This window comes from Arachis ipaensis, chromosome B9 (assembly GCF_059453495.1).
Source record: "Arachis ipaensis isolate K30076 ecotype BB chromosome B9, ASM5945349v1, whole genome shotgun sequence".
Classification (NCBI taxonomy): Eukaryota; Viridiplantae; Streptophyta; class Magnoliopsida; order Fabales; family Fabaceae; genus Arachis; species Arachis ipaensis.
This window is the reverse complement of record NC_142444.1, coordinates 101,601,208-101,610,538: the sequence shown is the minus strand read 5'-3', so window position 1 is coordinate 101,610,538 and position 9,331 is coordinate 101,601,208. Positions and strand designations below refer to the sequence as shown.

At 39.4% G+C, this 9,331-nt stretch overlaps 1 non-coding gene across 1 annotated transcript; it reads left to right on the top strand.

Annotated features, from left to right (window-relative positions):
• Positions 1-8,954: 8,954 nt before the first annotated feature.
• On the top strand, positions 8,955-9,058 carry LOC148545666 (small nucleolar RNA R71). Its single transcript, XR_015901528.1, has one exon. It is a non-coding gene; the product is annotated as a small nucleolar RNA R71 (small nucleolar RNA).
• Positions 9,059-9,331: the final 273 nt, after the last annotated feature.

Here is a 9,331-nt window from a genome sequence, read left to right as displayed (position 1 = left end):
AAGAAGAAAATAGCTAACCCATGGAGATCGGTATCGACCTCCCCACACTTAAAGATTGCACCGTCCTCGGTGCATGCTGAGATGTGCAGGTGGACGGGTTGTTCCAACTGATGCTTTTCTTCAAGAATTGTGCAGATGGACTTGTTTGTCTCCCCTTTTAGAATTTTCTCCCTTTTTCTGTCTTTGGTGGCCAGCCTGAAAGAAGAGAAAAAGAAGAACAGTAACCCAGAAATAAAGATAAGAAAATAAAAGAAGTATGGGTGGGTTAATGCCAAATGATAAGGGTCTCATTTACATGGAAGCTTCAACATGTACGTGAGAAAACAATAGAAGTACATGGCAAATCAAGAGTGCAAAAATTTGCAACAATGGGGAAGAGAGTGTGGGTAATGAAAGTATCAATATAAGTTCATGTCAATGCAAATGAAGTGCAAGTATCATAAAAGATTGGCATTGGCAGATAATTAATATCATCCCACAGTGTAAAACAAGTCACTAAAAATAATTCAAGAAAATATGCAACAGTTGACTAAGAATATTTAACACCAATGGTAAAATAATAAATTTAGAAAATAAAAAAAATATGCATAAAATTAAAATGCAATGAATGAAATATGCAAATAAATTAAGTAAAATAGAATGAAGGTAAAAAGGAATGAGAAGTGAAAGAAATAAAGTGAGAAAGAAAGGACAAAATATAGAAGAAATTAGGATTAGAGAAGAAAAGATAAGGTAATTGGCGCTGATCTGGATAAGTTGTGCGGCGCAGGCGACGCGGACGCGTGAGTGACGCGGTCGCGTGGTGTGCGATAAGGTCAGGTGATGCGGACGCGTAGATCATGCGATCGCGTGACCTGATTTGTGCGATTAGCGCGAGTGCAGCCTCGCAGTCGCGCAACTCTCTGTGTAAAATTTTTTTTGCCAAATTTTGGGTGACGCGATCACGTGAATGGCCATTTTCTTAAAATGATGCAACCGCGTGGGGCACGCGGTCGCGTGGTAGGGCTTGGGCTTCCAGCACGAGTCCAGTCCAATTCCAGCTCAACTTTTGGCCATACACCTTTTTACGTCGATTTACAGGGCCACGCGGTCGCGTGGGGAGGCATTATTTTCACATGACGCGGACGCGTCAGCGACGCGGTCACATGGATCAATTTGTGCCAAAGGCACGCCTCCAGCCACGATCTCGCGTGACTCTCTGTTCAATTTTCTTTTCTTCCCAATGCACTGGCGACGCGGACGCGTGGGTGACGCGGTCGCGTCGCGTGCATTTTTTTTTTATGCAGTATGCAGAATGCAAAATGACATGGATGTTATGAGTAATTCCAGGTTCAATGAAATAAAATAAAATAAACTCAAAAACAAACAAAACGAAATAAAATTAAAATTGAAAAAGGAACGATCATACCATGGTGGGTTGTCTCCCACCTAGCACTTTTAGTTAAAGTCCTTAAGTTGGACATTTGATGAGCTTCCTGTTATGGTGGCTTGTGCTTGAACTCATCCAGGAGTCTCCACCAATGTTTGTAATTCCAATGGCCTCTGGGATCCCAAATCTTGTTTCTACACCCGTCTTCAAGTTGATTATCATGATTCCATCCGGGTGGTTCAGCTTTAGAATTCTCAGTGAAGCGTCCAAACAACTTTCTAGATCCATTCAATTGAGCTCTACACCAACCTTTGCGTTTAAACTTAAAGCTTCCAACCATAATGAACCTTGCAGGACAATTCTTACCACTGACCATCTTCCTCTTACTCTTAATGCCACAAAGAGCTCTAAGTTGACCATCCGTCTCCAGTAGCCCATATTCAAGTGGAATTAGAAAGCTAAGGGATATAAATTTTACCCACTTGAATGTTGTGAAGGATGATGGCAACTTAGGGGGAGGGGTCTCCAATAACTTTGGCAAGGTGATTCCAAGCTCCACTCCTTTGTGCTCTTTGACAATTTCCACCTCTTTGCAAACTTCTTCAATATCAACCTCTTCCTCTTGGTAGCTTTCTTCCAATTCAATCTCTTCTTCATTGTTTACCAAGGGTATAGGAGGTTGTGCTTCTTCTTCTTTAATCTCCATGTCTAGTCCAACGGGAGAGGATTCAAATGTAGATAAGACTTCATCAATGATTGAATCCATCTCTTGATCATCTCCTTCAAAGTTTTCAACCATGATATGCCTTGGAGGTTGTACACCCTCCTCAACATCAATTTCAAACGTCTTTGAAGGAGGCTCTATAACTTGAGTTTCCCATGGAGGTTCCGCATCTCCCAAGTCTTCAACCACTTCTTCCTCTGCAACTATTATGGCTTCCTCCACTTGTTCCAATACAAAGCCATGTTCTTCATTGTCCACCGAAGTTTCTAGTGTCTCCTTCATGCTTTGCTCTTCTTTTGATTCTCCACATGTAGCCATGAGAGTTCTTTGAGTGCTCAGATATTGGGAAGCTATTATATTTACTAACTCGCCTAAGGCGGCAGCGAAATTTAGCACACTCTTATTCATCCTTTTCTTGCCTTTGAAGAATAACACGAAGTCTGTCATCCATTGGAGGTTGGGGTGGATATGAGGATTCATTGGTTGGGAGAGAGGGTTCATAATAGGAAGGTGGTTCATCTTGACAATGATATGGAGATGGTGAATATTGAGGTGGTGGTTCATGAGAGTAGTTGTGTTGGAAAGGTGGTGGTTCTGTGTATGGTTCATTTGGCTCATAAGGTGATTGGTATGGTGGATACGGGTTAGGGTCATATGGAGGTGATTGGCGGAAAGGGGCTTGTGAGTATGGTGGTCCAAAGTCATGTTGAAGAGAGGGTTTATAGGCATATGGTGGTGGTTGTTGATAGTCCATTGGAGGTGGTTGTTGCCATGAGGGTTGATCAAATCCTTGTGGCTCCTTCCATCTTCGATTGTTCCAACCTTGATGCCTGTTCTCATTGTAATTTCCTCTTCCTGCAACATAATTGTAACCAGACTCATAGCCAAAGGGGTGAGAGTTCATAGTAGCAAATAAAAATTAAAAACGAAAATAAAAATAAATTTTAAATTAAAAGGTTATTTAAATTTTGAATTTGAAAATTAAATTTTGAAATTTGAAATTTTTGAAATTTGAGATTTGAAATTTGAAAAAAAATTTTAAAATTGAATTTTGAAAATTTTTAAATTTGAATTTTGAAATTTGATTTTTAAAATTTTGAATTTTTGAATTTAATAAGGAAAGAGAAAAACAATAAAATGACACCAAACTTAAAAATTTTTAGATCAAAACGAAGAAAACAACTAAGAACAATTTGAAGGTCAAGATGAACATGAATAACAACTTGAAGATCAAGATGAACACCAAGAAAAAATTAAAAAAGAAAATTTTTTAATAATTAAATAAAAACCAATAACCTCTTAATTTATGAAAAAATAAAAAATAAAAACAAAAATAAAAACAAATAAACAAGTAAAAGAAAAATATTTACAATAACCAATAATAAGGCACACGTTTGCAATTCCCCGGCAACGGCGCCATTTTGACGTTGGGATTTTTGCCAGTAAAGAATTTTATAAAAACAGTCGCGTTGTAGATATAGTCTCTAAACTAACAGAAATCCCTTCGTACAAACGTTTGGTTGTCACAAGTAACAAACCCCTAAATAAATTGATAACCGAAGTATTCAAACCTCGGGTCGTCTTCTCAAGGAACTGCAGGGAAGTATGTTCTTATTATTAGTTATGGAGATTGTAAATTGGGGTTTTGAGAATGAGGAGCAAATAGTTTAATTAGCAAATAAAGTAAATGAAGAACAAGCAATTTAAATGGCAAGTAAAATAAATAAATAACTGTAAAATAAACTTTTGGCAAGGTATGAGAAATTGGAGGTCCTATCCTAGTTATCCTTATCAATGATGATGAGAATTGAATCTTAATTTCACTTTGTTAACCTTTACTAAGATAAAGGAAGGTCAAGGGATTAATTGGTTTGATCTTCAAATCCTATTTATTTCCTAAGAAAAGATTGGGATTATTGAAGTTCAATTTAATTAACAAAGATAACAATTATCAATCATGTTTGAGTTTGATAACTCCTGAGTTACTGATTTCTTAACCGAGACCAAAAGGAGGAAAGTAAATCTACCGGAATAAAAATGTCTTCAGATTGGGAATAATAGCAACATAAATAAAAGAAAGCAATATTAAACTGAAATACCTCAAATAACATTAATTCAAAATAATAATCTGTAACATGGAAGAATTCATAAATCAAATTGCAACATCAAATAATCAACTAAATTAATGGAATGAATAAAAAGTGAAAGGGAAGCTTAAAGTAAAGGAACATTGAACCTGGGATCGAGAGTCACTCTTAAAACTAAGAGAAATCTTAAATCCTAATCCTAAGAGAGAAGAGAGAGGAGAGAACCTCTCTCTAAACTAAATCTAAATCATAATATTTGTGAATATGAAAGCTTATTTATGAATGGATGCAATCCCTCTACTTTATAGCCTCTAATCTGTGTTTTCTGGGTCAAGAACTGGGTCAGAAACAGCCCAGAATTCGCTAGTTGCGAATTCAAACACGCTGATTTTCGTCATTGCAACGCGTCCGCATGGAGCACGCGTTCGCGTCATCTATCGTCAGGGCAACTATGACATATTATATATAAAATCGAAGCCCCAGACGTTAGCTTTCCAACGCAATTAGAACCGTGTCACTTGGACCTTTGTAGCTAAAGTTATAGCCGTTTGAGTGCGAAGAAGTCAGGCTGGACAGCTTAGCAATTTCTCCAACTTCTTGTATTCCTTCCACTTTTGCATGCTTCCTTTCCATCCTCTGAGCCATTCCTGCCCTGTAATCTCTGAAATCACTTAAGACACATATCAAAGCATCTAATGGTAATAAGAGAGGATTAAACATAAGGAACTTAAGGTCAAAGAAGCATGTTTTCAATCAAAGCACATAATTAGGAAGGCAAATGTAAAACTATGCAAATAGTATGAATAAGTGGGTAAAGAGATGATAAAAACCACTCAATTAAGTACAAGATAAACCATAAAATAGTGGTTTATCAATGCACTATTCAAGCATTCATTCAGAAAAACAAAAAGTATTGCCACCACATCAAAATAATTAAACTATTTTAAAATTAGAAATTCATGTACTTCTCTTTCTTTTTCAGAAAACATTTTTCATTTAAGAAAGGTGATGGATTCATAGGACATTCATAGCTTTAAGACATAGACACTAGACACTAATGATCATGTAATAAAGACACAAACATAAATAAAACATAAGGCATAGGAAACAAAAAACAGAAAATAAAGAACAAGAAAATTAAAGAACGGGTCCACCTTAGTGATGGCGGCTAGTTCTTCCTCTTGAAGATCCAATGGAACGCTTGAGCTCCTCTATGTCTCTTCCTTGCCTTTGTTGCTCTTCCCTCATGGCTATTTGATCCTCTCTAATTTCATGGAGAATAATGGAGTGCTCTTGGTGCTCCATTTTTAGTTGCTCCATTTTGGAACTCAAATCTCCTAAGGAGGTGTTGATTTGCTCCCAATAGTTGTGTGGAAAAAAATGTATCCCTTGAGGCATCTCAGGGATTTCTTGATGAGGGACTTCCTCATGCTCTTGTTGAGGTCCATAAGTGGGTTCTCTCATTTGCTCCATCATCTTTTTAGTGATGGGCTTGTCCTCTTTAATGAGGATGTCTTCTCCTATGACAACTCTAGCAAAATTGCATAGGTGACAGATGAGATGAGGGAAGGCTAACCTTGCCAAAGTGGAGATTTTGTCAGCCACTTTGTAGAGTTCTAGAGATATGACCTCGTGAACTTCTACTTCCTCTCTAATCATGATGCTATGGATCATGATAGCCCGGTCTATTGTAACTTCAGACCAGTTGCTAGTAGGAATGATAGAGCATTGGATGAACTCCAACCATCCCCTAGCCACAGGTTTGAGGTCAAGCCTTCTTAACTGAACCAATTTGCCTTTGGAGTCTCTTTTCCACTGAGCTCCTTCCACACATATGTCCATGAGGACTTGGTCCAACCTTTTATCAAAGTTGACCCTTCTAGTGTAGGGGCGTGCATCTCCTTGCATCATTGGCAAGTTGAATGCCAACCTTACATTTTCTGGACTGAAATCTAAGTATTTCCCCCGAACCATTGTAAGCCAATTCTTTGGGTTCAGGTTCATACTTTGATCATGGTTTTTGGTGACCCATGCATTAGCATAGAACTCATGAACCATTAAGATTCTGACTTGTTGAATGGGGTTGGTGAGAACTTCCCAACCTCTTTTTCGAATCTCATGTCGGATCTCCGGATACTCATTCCTTTTGAGCATGAAAGGGACCTCAAGGATCACCTTCTTCTTGGCCACAACTTCATAGAAGTGGTCTTGATGGACCTTTGATATGAATCTCTCCATCTCCCATGACTCGGAGGTGGAAGCTTTTGCCTTTTCTTTCCTCTTTCTAAAGGTTTCTCCGGCCTTAGATGCCATAAATGTTTATGGAAAAACAAAAAGCAACGCTTTTACCACACCAAACTTAGAAGGTTTGCTCGTCCTCGAGCAAAGGATGAAAGAAGGGAGTAGAAGAAGAAAAAAGGGAGGAGATGGAGTGAGGGGAATGGTTCGGCCAATGGGGGAAGTGTGTATGTTGTGTGAAGATGAAGGTTGTAAGGAGGGGTTTATATAGGAGTGGAGAGAGGGGTACGGTTCGTGTATTAGGGGTTGGGTGTGAGAGGGAAAGGATTTTGAATTTGAAATGTGAGGTGATGGGGAAGAGTGTTATGGGAAGGTGAAGCGAATAGAGAGAGAGAGTTGAGGTAGGTGGGGATCCTGTGGGGTCCACAGATCCTGAGGTGTCAAGAATTTCTCATCTCTGCACCATTTTGGCGTGTAAACGCCCCTTGGAGTGCCAATCCTGGCGTTAAACGCCAGGTTGCTGCCCATTTCTGGCGTTTAACGCCAGCTTTTCTCCCCTTTCTGGCGTTAAATGCCAACTTTTCTTCCCTTTCTGGCGTTAAAAGCCAGTCTGGTGCCCTTTTTTGGCGTTGAACGCCCAAAGTGGTGCCAGACTGGGCGTTTAACGCCCATTCTGCTACCCTTACTGGCGTTTAAACGCCAGTAAGCTCATCTTCCAGGGTGTGCTGTTTTCAATGCTATTTTTGATTTTAGCTTTTGTTTTTGTGACTCCACATGATCATCATCCTAAAGAAAACATAAAATAACAATAGAAATTTAACATAGATAAGTAAAAATTGGGTTGCCTCCCAACAAGCGCTTCTTTAATATCAATAACTTGACAGTGGGCTCTCATGGAGCCTCACAGATACTTAGAGCATGATGATGGCCTCCCGACACCAAACTTAGAGTTTGAATGTGGGGGCTCTGTTTGACTCTGAATTGAGAGAAGCTTGTCATGCTTCTTCTCCATGTGTACAGAAGGAGATTCTTTAACTTTAAACACAAGGTAGTCCTCATTCACTTGAAGGACCAACTCTCCTGTGTCAACATCAATCACAGCTTTTGCTGTGGCTAGGAAGGGTCTGCCAAGGATGATGGATTCATCCTTATTCTTCCCAGTGTCCAGGATTATAAAGTCAGCAGGGAAGTAAAGGCCTTCAACTTTTACCAAGACATCCTCTACAAGTCTATAAGCCTATTTCCTTGAATTGTCTGCCATCTCTAATGAGATTCTTGCAGCTTGCACCTCAAGGATCCATAGTTTCTCCATTACAGAGAGGGGCATGAGGTTTATACTTGACCCAAGGTCACACAGAACCTTCTCAAAGGTCATGGTGCCTATGGTACAAGGTATTAAGAACTTTCCAGGATCCTATTTCTTCTGAGGTAATTTCAGTTGAACCAGATCATTTAGTTCATTGACGAGCAATGGGGGTTCATCTTCCCAAGTCTCATTACCAAATAACTTGGCATTCAACTTCATGATTGCTCCTAGATACTTAGCAACTTACTCTTCAGTAATATCTTCATCTTCTTCAGAGGAAGAATACTCATCAGAGCTCATGAATGGCTGAAGTAGGTTCAATAGAATCTCTATGGTCTCTGTATGAGCCTCAGATTCCCTTGGTTCCTCAAAGGGGAACTTCTTTTCGTTCAGAGGACATCCCATGAGGGCTTTCTCACTAGGAATCACGTCCTCCTTACTCTCTCCAGGTTCGGCCATGTTGGTCATGGTTATGGCCTTGCACTCTCTCTTGGGATTTTCTTCTGTATTGCTTGGGAGAGTGCTAGGAGGAGCTTCAGTAATTTTCTTACTCAGCTGACCCACTTGTGCTTCTAAATTTCTAATGGAGGATCTTGTTTCAGTCATGAAACTGAGAGTGGTCTTAGATAGACCAGAGACTACAGTTGCTAAGTTAGAATGGCTCTGCTTAGAATTCTCTGTCTGTTACTGAGAAGATGATGGAAAACATTTGCTATTGCCAAACCTGTTTCTTCCACCATTATTATTATTGAAGCCTTGATTAGGCTTCTGTTGATCCTTCCATAAGATATTAGGATGATTCCTCCATGAAGGATTATAGGTATTTCTATAGGGTTCTCCCATGTAATTCACTTCTTATATTGCAGGATTCTCAGGATCATAAGCTTCTTCTTCAGAGGAAGTTTCCTTAGTACTGCCTCTTGCAGCTTGCATTCCAGACAGACTCTGAGAAATCATATTGACTTGCTGAGTCAATATTTTATTCTGAGCCAATATGGCATTCAGAGTATCAACTCAAGAACTCCTTTCTTCTGGGTTGTCCTATTATTTACAGGATTTCTTTCAGAAGTGTACATGAACTGGTTATTTGCAACCATTTCAATGAGTTCCTGGGCTTCTTCAGGCATCTTCTTCAGATGAAGAGATCCTCCAACAGAGTTGTCCAATGACATCTTAGACAGTTCAGATAGACCATCATAGAATATGCATATGATGCTCCATTCTGAAAGCATGCCAGAAGGACACCTTCTGATCAACTGCTTGTATTTTTCCCAAGCTTCATAGAGGGATTCACCTTCCTTCTGTCTGAAGGTTTGGACTTCCACTCTAAGCTTACTCAATTTTTGAGGTGGAAAGAACTTTGCCAAGAAGGCATTGACCAGCTTTTCCCAAGAGTTCAGGCTTTCTTTAGGTTGAGAGTCCAACCATGTCATAGCTTTGTCTCTTACAGCAAAAGGGAAGAGCATAAGTCTGTAGACCTCAGGGTCAATCCCATGGGTCTTAACAGTGTCACAGATTTGCAAGAATTCAGCTAAAAACTGATGAGGATCTACCAATAGAAGTCCATGAAACTTGCAATTCTGCTTCATCAGAGAAACTAATTGAGG